This window comes from Panthera pardus, unplaced genomic scaffold (genome assembly GCF_024362965.1).
Source record: "Panthera pardus isolate Hobbes unplaced genomic scaffold, ASM2436296v1 HiC_scaffold_26, whole genome shotgun sequence".
NCBI lineage: Eukaryota > Metazoa > Chordata > Mammalia > Carnivora > Felidae > Panthera > Panthera pardus.
Window position 1 is genome coordinate 28,942,548 of NW_026526832.1, and position 12,919 is coordinate 28,955,466.

Genomic DNA, 12,919 nt, shown 5'->3' on the forward strand with positions numbered 1-12,919 from the left:
AATAATCGTACCGACCGCCCAGGATCCGTGAGAGTATTAAGTGAGGCTGCCATGATCTGAATGCCTGTGTCCGCCCAGAATTCATGTGTTGAAATCCTAACTCCCAAAGGTTTCCGTATTAGGAGGCGGAGCCTTTGGGAGGTGCTCCAATCATGAGGGTGGAGGCCTCTTGAGTGAGACCAGCACCCTTATAAAAGAGACTCCAGAGAGCCCCCTGGGACTTTCCACCGTGGCAGGACATGGCCAGGGATCAGCAGTCTGCAACCCAGAAGAGTGCCCTCACCTGACCGTGCCGGCAGCGTGACCTCAGACTTCCAGAGCTTTAAGCAAGTTATTTCTGCTGTTTATAAGCCACCTAGTCCGTGGCATTGTGTTACAGCAGCCCAAACAGACCAAAACAGAGTTCATGCATTAATACAGGGTCCGGTGCATAGTAAGTTCTTCTATGTTGGCTTTTAGGATCATTGATTTCTTCGGGCACTCATCGAGGGCACCCTCCATGCCAGGTCCTGTCCTAGACACCGTAACGCAGAGATTAATAGAACACCATGCTCAAGTGGTTCCACGTTCGCTGGACAAGATGGCGCGCACACACAAATAATTCTAGCAGAGTGCGGGCTCCACATGAAAGCCAGGCTAAAGAATTTCAGAGAAGGTGACATTTGAGACGAGCCTTGAAGGATACCAAAGTGTCCAAAAGGGCGACAGTGGGTTCCAGAGAGCGGTACCTGAATGTACAAGGCACGGAGGTGAGGACAGTAGGGAGTACAGCAGGTCGGGTGGGAAGGGGGGGCGGAGCCTGGAGGAGAGGTGTGGTCCAGCTCATACCAACTCTGTCCCAAGTGACCGGGAGCCAAGACACCTTGGTTTTCAACTCTCCCGAGCACCAGCTCCGGGAGTGTGGATTAACTTCCCAACTAGCAAAATGAGAATATTAAGGCATGATCCTTGGGGGCCCTCCCAGCTCTAAAGCGATTTAATTCTCACCCCAAACTTGCTGGGGACAGATTTCAGGACCTATTCCTCTGCTTCCCCTCTTGCACCTCGGCGACAGCAGGTTTGGTGCTCAAGAAACGCCTTTTAGGCTTTTGGAATTTTCTAGTCTTTTCTAGCTCAGGAATGTCTCGTTTTAACAGTTTGCTCACAAGCAGGTCTCAGAAAGCATGTATTTATAAAACTGAGCCCCCCAATCTCTAAGGTTTTTCTCATTAAAACAAATTGGAAGTGCCTATACAAATGATGTCAAGGCTTTGAGAATTCAAAACCAAAGTGTTGGCCATCACCTGACTGGTCTGGTTCAAAGGACGCTGAGGTCCAGAGCCTCTTTGACAAAGACAAGCCAGGACTCTCCAGAGCAGACAACTTGGGAAATGTGCAAAAGGGGCTCCCAGCCCAGGCTCCTGCACCCGATAAAATTAGCCGAAAAATGATCTCCATGGCAACAGGAAATTTGTTCTTAAAGAAGGTTAGAAATAATGCCTTTGGAAGAAACTCCGCAGCAGATAGAATATTCTCAGATTACACATAAATGGTGTCTATGCCAACAAAGTGACGGGCCAGGCGGCTCAATTATCTGGATAATTTAGGCCTGAACCAGTGATTTGTAAAGAATAGGAGGCTTTTAAAGTCTGAAGAATGGAATGTGGCAGGTATGGCCGCCAGGGCTCAGGCGAGGACATCAGAAGCCCTGCCTCTCCTCCAAGTTTTCTCTGCCAATCTGGGACCCGGAACAGGACTCGCGGTCCCAGGGCGTTGGTCTCTGCCAGCTACGTCCCAAGAATCAAGGAGGGGTGCACGGAATTGTTAGATGGATGGTCAGGAAGTCATTGGGGGAGGGTGAGTTCTGGAGGACCGATTCCAGCACAGGTGCCCAGACGTCCTTCTTTCCTTTTATTTTTTAATTTTTTTTAATGTTTATTTATTTCTGACAGAGAGAGAGAGAGCACAAGTAGGGGAGAGGCAGAGAGAGAGAGAGAGGCACAGAATCCAAAGCAGGCTCCAGGCCCTGAGCTGTCAGCACAGAGCCCAACGTGGGGCTCGAACCCACGACCCGTGAGATCACGACACTGAGCCACCCAGGTGCCCCCAGACATCCTCCTTTCTGCCCCCCCCAAAAAAGAGAGCCCAGATCCCCAGACCCTCCCACCCACTTTCTCTCGAACGCATCTCCGTTTTCTACACATCAGCCATCTTTCTTCTCTGCCCCCACCTTTACCTCCTTTATTCCATCCTTCCTTGGAAGATTGAAAGGCATGTGGCAAATTGAAACCCATTCTGCTTTCATCAGTTTTGAGAGGAGACTGCTCAGCCTGGAGGACCCAGGCTGCTCAGCTTCGGATTCTCCAAAGTCCGGGCCTCGCTTCCTCATCTGTAAAAAGGGGATGAGAATAAAGGTGATTTCCTCATGGCACTGAGGTGAGGAGCGAATAAATCAGTATTTGTAAGCACTTCGAACAGTGCCTTGCACGCAGTAAGAGCTATGTCTGCATTTGATAATCCCCCCAAATCATTGAAAACACTCAGGCCACTGCAAAAATCAGACTGGACTCTCAGACACGGAGGCACCCTGGCGATTCCTGGGTTCAGATCTCTTTCACTGTGAATCATTAAGGAATCAAAATGCTGTGAAATGCCACAGGTCACCCTGCGTCCTTGTCATACAGATGAGAAACTGATGCCCAGAGATAGAAGGCGTCTCTGGGGTACAGAGTCCAGGTAGCCCCCAGGGGTTTCCTGAAGGAGACTTTCTGTCTTCCAGGCAAGCCCTGGGCATCTGAGCGGGGGTAGATCTCGGCAGCTCCCAGCCCCGGAAAGGCCTGGCATCGTGCTCTGCAAATGTTTGCCCAACATCTCGGCCTCCCCTTTGCTTGTGTTTATTTATTTACTCGGTAGTTTGCTCGTTAATGAACGAAGGTATTCCTCAGGCAGAGATAAGGATCCCAAGGGCCCGTGAACTTTTCACGAGCTGAGCGGATGAGCTGTATCTCCAAAGAAGTTACAGCTGACAATTCATGTCGAGACCATCCGGCTGCGGGGATCCCTCGCACCGCGACGGCTCACGGCGTTTCCGCAGCACCAGAACCTAGCGCAGAATCCCGAGTGTGAGCGTTAGGAGCCAGGTGGGAATCCGGGCTGTGACATCGTTCAGCCTCGTGGGTTAGCCAAGTTACTTAACCGCTCTGGGCCAGCTTCTCCATCCTGAAGGGTAATAACACCCAGCATTTACTGTTTTCCAATTGCTGTGTTAACAGCTTCACGCATATTACCTCATTTAAATCTTACCATCAGAAAGGAGAAAACAGGGGCGCCGAGAAGGTATTTTCCAACAGAGTAAATAACGTGCCCATAACGCAAATTTACTTCTTGGTTAATAAGTAAATGGCACCACTTGGGCAATTATTCTCAGGGTCTTCCTGGTGGCTGTGAGAACGGAGTTTTATGATGCATTGGCTGGCCGTTGAAATCAGCAAATCTTACTTCCTTCGCTCCTCTGGGTTCCAACTACTAGACTGGATCCAGAAGAAAATGACCTTGTTTCCCCCCTCCCTCCCTTCCCTTCTTCCTCCCACCCTTCCTTCTTCCTTGCTCCCTTCCTGTCTACTTCCTGTCTTCCTGTCTTCCTCCCTCCCTCCCTTCCTTCCTTCCTTCCTTCCCCCTTTCCTTCCTTCTCTCCTCTCTCCTTCCCTTCCTTCCCTCTCTTATTTAAATCATTTATCAAACACATTCTCAGTATTCCATATCAAGTTTCTTATTAGCAACTAAGCAAACAAAACTGAATAAGGCAGGACCTTCACTGCCCTTAAGCAGCTAGCAGTCTTGTCTTTTGTTTTGCAAAGTTACCTAATTCCACAAAATGACAAAGATCCCCCCCCCAATAAAAAAGCTAGCCAAGATCCCAAATCTCCATATTGTTTTGTTATCAAAGGGAGAAGAAAGAAGATTCATTTCTCTAGCCTCTCAATGGGCAAGGTGCTCTCCTATCATCTCCCTGAATTATTATACCCTTTGAAGGGTATTATTATGTTTCGTTTTTATGGGAGGCCTGGGCTGCTCATGGACTTGTCTGCGGAAGCCAAGATGGGCTCGACCCACAGTCCCTCCCCTCACCGCACGCACACGGTTTTCTGTTGTCCCGGGCTTCGCGATGTCCCTTTCTCTGGGTTGACATTGCCGACGATGACTCGTATATTTCTGGGAATGCTTTTCTCCCCTTTTGGGGGGGGATCTGTCTTCAGCCCCGCTCATCAGCCCCCTTCCCGTGCACAGTCACAACGGGCCCGTCCCACCGCACCCCTGTCTCCCCCTCCCCCCACCCCTCTCCCGCCCAGGGAACGCGCGGTCCGGCCAGATTTACAGCCACTCACACAGCTGTTTCCAGCCAAGGTGAGGGTTTCCTCTTAACGGTGTCGTTTACAAGTCAATAAAGCCCCGGAGCCCCGTTTCCGGCAGCGGCAGTCAGGGTGCCCAGGGCCCGGCTGGGGGCCTCATTCCTGCCATAAAGACCTCCTCTCCTCAGAGGGCAGAGTTCAAAGCTCTGGCTCCCCAGGACCCCGTCCTAAACCGTCGGCCCCGCCCTGCTTTATGGCTCCCGCTCCCCTCCCCTGCTCCCCTTCCCGCAGCACAGAGCCCACCCTGGGCTCTTATCTGCCCCGGAGATAAAGGCCGGGCTCTGGGAAGCCAAAGGCGAAGGCCCCGGCTCCCACCGCTCTGGGGTGTGTTTACTGAGCTCGAGGAAAGAAGGCCTCTCTCAAACCGCAGAGAAGACACTCCCTCCGGGGCTGGCTTTCTGTCTTCTAGGGGGAGGGTCGAGGGGAAACCTCGGCGCTCTCAGGGGCTCCCTGCCTCCCCGGAGGCTTCCCCAGGCCAAGGCGATAATGAGGTGAGAGAAGATGGCGGCTTAATGGGCCTGGGCCTGCGGAGAAGGGGAGCCGGTCAGGCCCAGGCCCTGCGAGCCGAAGCCCTGTGGGGAAGGGGGAGCAAGTCAAGGTCACAAAGCCCTGGGATGCCAGAGCAAGGTCAGAACAGCCCAGGGCGTTCACTTAGGCACTTCTTCAAGCAACGTAACCAGAGCACCTACTGTGCCCACGGCACTGTGGTTCACGCTCTGGGGTTGGGGGGGAGGGCGAAGCAGCCCCAAGGCTGCGGCCCAGGGATGTTGCCAGAGGCGAGAGGGTGCATCCTGACAAAGAATAGAAACCCGCCTGGAAAGCAGAGGGAAGTGAATACATTTGCCTTAAAAGGACTTGTGCATTCAGGGGGCACCAGTGCAGGTGATTTGAGGTGGGGCGGGGCTCTGTCACTCTCCTGACAGAGGGGAAAGAGGTGCTGGCTGTCGCGTCTCCCCCTGGCCTGTATCTAAACCAGAGACACCCCCACACACACACACACACAGCTTTCTCCCATCTGCTGGTCACAGGCAGCCCCGAGGGGAAGGCCAGGGTCATCTACTTTGTACCCACACGGTCCAGCAGGGAAGCCTGCATTTACCGAAACCCACCCCGGGAACTGGACCAGCCAGTAGGAAACACCACTCGAGTAAGACTTTAAGGGATGCGTCACATGGCCTCGCCACCCGGCAGGTTACACATATACAAACAGTGAGTGCATCGTGCAGCCCTAACCCTTCTGTGCCTGGCCCGGGGCTCGCAGCAGATGGTCGGAGTAAGATCGCCAGTTTTCAAGAGAAAAGGCTGAGGCCCGGGGAAGTTACAATGACCGCAGCTAACATAAGGCCATCACAGTACCTTTGCGTGGTACCAAAACGGTGCCCCTGGGGGGAGGCTGTGGCCCCGTGGGAGCAGGCTCCTGAGCAGATAGAGTCTGTGCAGAGGAGGTCCCCTTCCCTCTGGGCAGAAGCAGAAGCAGAAGAGAGCCCGGGGTGCACGAGGTATGGACAAAAGCATGTACTGGACTTCGGCCTGCTTGGTCAGGCGTCCTGTGCGACGCGAGGAGGCCACCCTGAGCTCTAAGAGAAAGTGTCCAGGCCACATACAGCCGAGGCAGAGAGACCGGCGGGGGCTGCAGTCAGGCAGAAGTGTCATTCAGCCCCAGCTCCGTGACACGACCCACTGGCACCGCAGCCGTGGGGAACTCACTCTATCGTTTCTCTGTGGACTAAGGCTAATAATACCCACTTCGCCAGGGTTGGCAAAGATTTAAAAGTAGATAGCAGTTCTTATTTTCCCAGCGCCTCAAGAACAGAAGATAAAGAATCCCCAGAGCCCTGGATGTCTTCCTTCCTTCCTCACTTGGAGACAGGTCTTAGCTATTTGTTTCCTGCCTACATGTAATTACAGTGCGAGGGCCTCACTCTCCAGGCCTGCTTTAGTGAAGGAGGAAGGAAGTCACTCAGGCCTTTTCACCGCAGCTCCCTGCTCAGAGACGCCAGCTGGGAATCTGACTAATCTGTGACTGCAGCCAACAACCCCCCGGCATGTTCCAGATCAAGGTACTGCACAGGCCATTCGGGACAGCTCTTGTGGCCACCAACCCACCACTGTTCTCAGGCCCGCCTTCCAGGACACCAGTCCTCTCCCACCTCTCCCACGGCCCTGTGAGTTTATGGCCGGGGAGAACGAGAGTCCCCTCCACCCATGCTGCAGAGCACCCCAGGGCCACTCCAGCCCTCGGATGTTCCCACCGTGAGCTGGGCCATGAGAACATCCACAGCGTGTGTCCCTCTCTGCAGGGTCTGCACGGAGTGCCGCATCAGAGAGCACTTGGCAAAAGTCTTGACAGAGCTGGGAACCCATCAGATGATGAAACCGCTTCGTGGCTCAACTTGGTGACACGGCGTATCCAGAGAGGACAACTGGCTTTATCCAGAGACGTCCTGGACAGTACCCATTTCCATTGAGTTAAGGAAAAGAGACGCAACTCCTTGCAAGACTGGCTCTGCTCTATGACCTTGAACAAGTTCCTTCACACTCTGCAGCAGACCTTCTCCCCTACAATAGGGCAGTAGGAATATGTAACTCTCGAGGGCCCTTTTGGAGCTGACAGTCCCGGATGCTGCGATTCCGGGAGTTACAAAGGACCCTTGCCTAATCGGTGGCATGGATCAAAAAAGAAGATTATTTGTGAACATTGAGCTGCAGGAAAGGAGAAACGCCCTCCCCGGGTTGATGGCTGCAGGATTCATCTGGCTTCATCAGACAAAGACCATAAAGCTGTTTTGCAAAACAGGTTGATTTCGATGCAGCATCTTGTGGATTGATAGACTCCTGGTCAGCGCAAGAAGAGTTTGGATCCTTGACAAGAAATGGTCTTTATTATTTAAAGTATCAACAGGGCAGAAAGATTCCAGTTAAGGTCCATGTGCATTAGGAGAGGTTATTTTAGCTAAGATGTAAAAGATTTACAGCTTTATTCCTCCCGGGCCCACCCAGTACCTGGCCACCATGTGCCAGACCCTGTGCCGAGGACAAAGAAACGACATACCTCTTCCCCCGCAGACTGGGTCTGCCAAAGGGACAGTCATAAAGAGGATAGTAGTTTACCACACACCGGAGTTCCGCGGGGATCCACAGGAATGTCGAGCCCGATGGTGGCTTGAGCAAGAATTAGCATCTCCATCTTACAAAATGGTAACCGAGGCTCAGAGAGGTGCATTCATTTGTCCGAGGCCACACGGCCAGGGAGTGGAAGAGAAGTTTGCAAATTCTGATCTTCTGACTCGTAGGCCAGAGCTCCTTCTATCCACTTCCGTGCCTGTCTGCACCGGAGGACCCAAACCTGAGAGGTTATCATCCCTCAGGGACCCCTGCACGGAGTAGGTAGGTGCTCCACGAGGATTTGTTAGCCAACTGGGTTCTTGGCTCCACTACTCTAGACAAAGGCTTGATTGCTTCTTGTAAGCCCTTAATTTACTTCTCTCCAGTTCTTTCATACCGACTGTTTGTTATAGGATTGTGGCTTCTGCAAATGGAAAATCCTAAAAGACATTGCTCCTGCAATCTCCTTAAGCCTGCTGGTATTCCAAGCACAAACCTCAAAACATGCTGCTAATTTCCTCCAAAAAATCGTAAGCATGTCTCTCCATCGCAACGGCAGGAAGACATAGCAGAGCCTTGGAATTAGGCAGCACTGGGTTCCTGTCACCGGGTCACTTTGGGCAAATATTGGCCTATTTCAGCCCAAGGGGTCCAATCTATGAAATGGAGTTCAAGCTCCCCTTGAAAAGATGTTGGACTGGCCAGATGAAATTCATCAGAGCCTCTGCCACGCCATAGGCTTTTTAATGACGTGAGTGGCCTTCTCTATCCCAAATTCCTTCCACGACTGGGCTCAAGCAAGTCCATTTCCCTGGCCCATTTTCTTCTCCGTAAGAGTTTTTCCCTCATCACACTCTCTGGCCCACTGGTATTTCAGATCGACCTGAACTGATGACCGGAATTGGACCATCTGAATTAACGATGGAGAATTCAGAGCTTCCCGGATTATTTGGTCATCCTCCTGGACTCAGTCCGTTGACTGAGTGGCAAAGGTCCCCGCCAGCAACAGCATTTAGAGCAGGACAAGTGTGTACCCTTGGCCCAAAAAACACTTCATAATGAGGAATGGCTTCTCTTCATGGCTTCAGCTCTGACGACACAACCATAGGGACTTAGGGGACCCTTTTCATTGAGAAAGCACTAGGCTCTGTGCAATCAGAATCATCTTATCGGCCAGGCTCCATAGCTCCAGGATCCAGCTTGTGAGCTTTTTAAAGGGTCCCACAAAAAAAATTTGAGAGCTGACAAAAAAAAAAAAAAAAAAAACTGGTTCTGAAACACAAAACAAAAACAGCAAAATCAAAGTAGGTAAATGTTTAATTAATTGTCTGAAAAAGCTAACACTATGTCCCATGCCACTTCGTAATTGTTAAATTTATCACTTGTGAGCATTTCATTGCATTAGAAAACAGTGTGGAGGTTATATATTTGCACGTGGCATGAATTTCCAAATAGATTGAGAAGGAAAAAAAAAAAAAAAGAAAAGAAAAAGACCTTATGGTAAATTAATCAAGTTACCCATAGCTAAATAATTTTAAAAGCAAAACTGCACAGTTCTTTTGAACTTTTTATAGCAAAATAACAAAAACCCCATAATACATAATATGGAACGAAGGAGTTGCGTCACATACGACAGGATGTGGGGCGGGGTCTCCGAGAGTGAGAGAACCAGGGTCTCCAGAGGACTTTGAAGGGTCCAGATCATCGTCTGCTCAGTCCTATTACTTTCACCAAGAGGTAGGCACCCACCTAGACTGCCCAGACAGTGGTAAAGACTTTCAGATATTTGCTCACTCAAGAATTGGGTGCCATTTTCAAATGCCGGGCCACCCTTTCTCCCAGTTCCTTCTGCCGAGCATTCCTTCCGCTAATCAAACCCCGGTCATCCAGCTCTGAGGGAATGTTTACTCAGTACACACCATTCTAGAGTCAAAGGCTGAAGGCCACGCTAAAGTTAAAACATTAAAAAGGAAGTCTTACCTTTTGGGTCAGTGTTACAATTTTCTGGGTGTGGAATGTGACCCCTGGGGGGTTGTAATCGCAGCAAGAGGCGTCGTGGAGGAGAAGACAGCCCTCTGGGATTGAAGCAGAATATTTAGATCTGTTCCCCAGTCCGCGAGGTGCTGACACTGCAGAAATTCTTTATTCCCTTCTAGACTTCAGTTTCCATGGCTGTAAAACGGGGGTGATGATCCCCACCGGGAAATTGTGAGCGGCGAACAAAGTGGCTTTTGAAACCCGAGAAGCGCTATACAGGGTCAGACGGTTGTGCACCATGTAGCCAAGATTTTTTCTTTTTCTTTTTTTTTTTTTTACTTTAGTGCAACAATAAAGGACTCCCAGCTGAAATAATTGTAGCTTCATTGACCATCTTAACAGTTCGTACTGAGATTTCATTGTGAGAAGTTATATTCCCCCACGATGGCCACATCAGCGCGTCTCCTTCCCGGATGCTCTCCCTGCCGTGGGATGGTCACATTCCTCCACTGAGAGGCGGTGTCCAGGCTCCCTCTACTCAAACCTGAGTGGAAAATCGTGACTGCCCCCAGCAATGCAAGCCGGTGGAATCCGAGTGACTTCTGAGGCTAGGTCACAAGAGATAATAGAGTTTCTGCCTGACTGTCTCTTGGGACACGGCCCTTTGGAGCCCTGGGCTGCTGTGTAAACAGTTGGGCTACTCTGAAGTCACCGTGTAAGAGGGACCATGAAAAGGCAGACGATGCCCAAGTAGCCCGGCCAGGTGCTCAATAGCCCTAAATGATAGCATAATCGTTTTATTCATTTATTTTTTTAAATCCATTTTGCTTATCTGCATTTATAAAATTTCTGTAGCAAGCATACTACTTTCCTCAAAATAAGTCATTTTTTAAAATTCCCCTCATATCCCCACCCTCTCAAAGCATCAGCAGGCATTGGCTGATATCTGACTCTCCATAATTCACCAAAATAACTGCTCGCCCCCAAGTCCTGACAAGCTTATACCGGTGGACAGACTCCAGAAACCACCGAGGTCCTCGGCTGGGCAACACGAGTGAATCCAATGCTCGGATTCACCCATAGTTAGACCTACCAGCCCAGCTGCCCCAAGAGTGGAGCAAGCTTTCCCGAGGCCCGAGCATCAAGGTTTTTTTAACCAGGAGAAAGTAAAGCTTTTCATTCATTCATTCATTCATTCATTCATTCATCCATTCATCGAATATTGGTGAAGCCCTGTGTGTGCCCGGCATGGGGCAAGGTGCTAGGGATACCTCTGAGAGCTGATGGAGGGCTCTGCCTACAGGCAGTGAAAAATACAAATGAAGCCATGATCTGAATGTGGCATAAACGCCACGAGAGGGGTCACCTGAGGCGGTAAGTGGACAGAGCAGGTGCACTGGCCCAGAGGGGGAGATGCAGGAGGGCCGCCCGGATAACGGGATGTAGTGATGGGGATTTAAGGAGGATCAGCGTCAGAGGACAGGATGCAGTGTGCTGTAGCACACACGTTTATTCCTCCCTGAAGCCTTATGTTGAAATCCTAACCCCCAGTGTGACGGGACTAGGAGATGTGGGCTTTGGGAGGTAATTAGGTCACGAGGGTGGAGCCTCAGAGAGGTCCCTTCTCTTCTTTTCTGCCCTGTGAGGACACATGAAGAAGACAGGCCATCTGTGGACCAGGAAGCTGGCTCTCACCAGACACCGAATCTGCCAGTGCCTCGATCTTGGGGGTCCCAGTCTCTAGAGCCGTGAAGGATAAATGTCTGTTGCTTAAGCGCCCTCCCAACCCCCACCAAGTCTATGGTAGTTTTATTGTAGCAGCCAGAACTGACTAAGACAGAAATCAAATGAGACCATTCTTGTGAGCGCACTTTGCAAGATGGAAATACGGGATGTGGTGGCCAGCCCCTGCCCACCCAGCCTCTGGCTGCTTCTGTACTCCAGCCGGGACTCTGGTAGGGCGTGAGGCTTCTGTTTGCCACGTTGATGAGCACAGAATACCTCGGACCATGACACGGACTCAGGTCTTTGGCTGCCATATCTCTTGTACTTTTATCTACCGTTCACTAACCAGGCAGGGCAGGAACAGCCTTTCTCGCTCCGAGGCCAGTGGCCAAGGTCCGAGATGCTGCCCGGGACACATCTCCCCTGCCAGCCTGGCCCGACCATGCTGCCGGCCAGGTGGGGCTTGTGAGACAAGTGCCCTTAATTTGTTCTGACGTCCAGCCAGAGAGAGAGCCAATCTTCCAGGGAGCACGGAGAGCTCATGTCCTCCCATTATCCACTGGAACCGAGGGTGAAGGCTGGAGCCCCACCCCTTTCCTGCAGCCGTCGCCCTGGGTGGGTGGCTGGGGACCCTGGCCTCAGCCACTCAGTCCGTATGTGTCCTTCTGTGTCACAGTCCATCATCACTAAGAGGCTCTTTCTAACAGAAAAGCCCTGCCATCCCCCCTGGGGGGTCCTTCAATGCCTCCCCTTGGTCCCTAGACCAGGAAGCCCAAGCTTGTCAGCCAGGCCCTCCGTCTCCTGCTCCTCTCCAGCAGCCTGGTCCCTGCCATTTGTTCCCCCCAGAGCCAATTCTGACCATTTGTTCCAGCCAGGCCCCAAATGGGACCCCATACCTTCTCCTTTGTATGACTCCTGCCAATCTTTTAAATCTTTGTTAAAGTGTCACTTCCTCCAAGAAGCCGACCCGGAACTGCCAGCCTCCTGCCCCTGTTGAGATCCCACAGATATGTATCATTTATTAATCTTGCTGCCTCGATGTGGCAAGACGGCGTTCTCCCACCTTCTGCCCTGCTTTTCCCCACCACGCCCCCGGGGCGCCTGGGGAGTCTTAGGTGAAATGGAGACTGAAGCTTGTCAGCAGAAGTCTCATGAAACAAGACGGGTCAACATCGGCAAGGGGGGTTTCGTTCGTCATGTAGACATTTAACTCCGAAGGCCTTGCAAGGGCCCCCAGATGCCGGCAGGAGCTGGGATCAGACCCTGATGGTCCCTGTGATGCTCTTGCTGAGGGAGCCCAGTCGCCCCCCTCCACCCAGGTCAGGGCAGAAGGTGGAGGAAGCCCAGGAAGGAATCTTATGCACACACTAACTCTCCTAAAGACACAGAGCCTGGCTTTTTTTTGTGGAAAAATGCTTCTGCAGAGAAAGTACCCCAGTTCCCACAAAAGGGCCCCAGGAAAACCAGAGTTTCCTCCAAATTCTGGTACTGTCACCAAAAAACTCTGGGAAATAATTATTTGAACCAAATTTACCCCATTTCTTTTCCTCAGACTCTTTCAAGTCCTCAGGAGAATGGAAGCATTGCAAATCTCCAAGAGGGAAATTAAGTGTGAATATTAATTATGTTCATCTGGCCACAGTGTCTGATTTGGGGGAACACTTCTTCTTTGGGGGGGGACACCTCTTGATGCACCCCAGAATCAGTGTTTCACGGAACACAAT

General features: G+C 51.3%; 1 long non-coding RNA gene across 3 annotated transcripts in view; it reads right to left on the reverse strand.

The window, feature by feature from the left end:
* The window catches only part of LOC109268288 (uncharacterized), a 52,425-nt gene extending 43,702 nt beyond the window's left edge, over positions 1-8,723 (reverse strand). For 2 of the 3 annotated variants that reach the window (XR_008418098.1, XR_008418097.1), the window contains exons 1-2: positions 5,745-8,723; positions 2,216-2,368 (exon numbers count right to left, since the gene is read on the reverse strand). This is a non-coding gene — a long non-coding RNA (uncharacterized LOC109268288). Of the gene's footprint in view, positions 1-2,215; positions 2,369-2,661; positions 3,199-3,282; positions 3,510-4,364; positions 4,447-5,744 lie in introns of those variants that run through there. The other variant, XR_008418099.1, reaches the window with a different exon arrangement.
* Between the last annotated feature and the right edge of the window lie 4,196 nt (positions 8,724-12,919).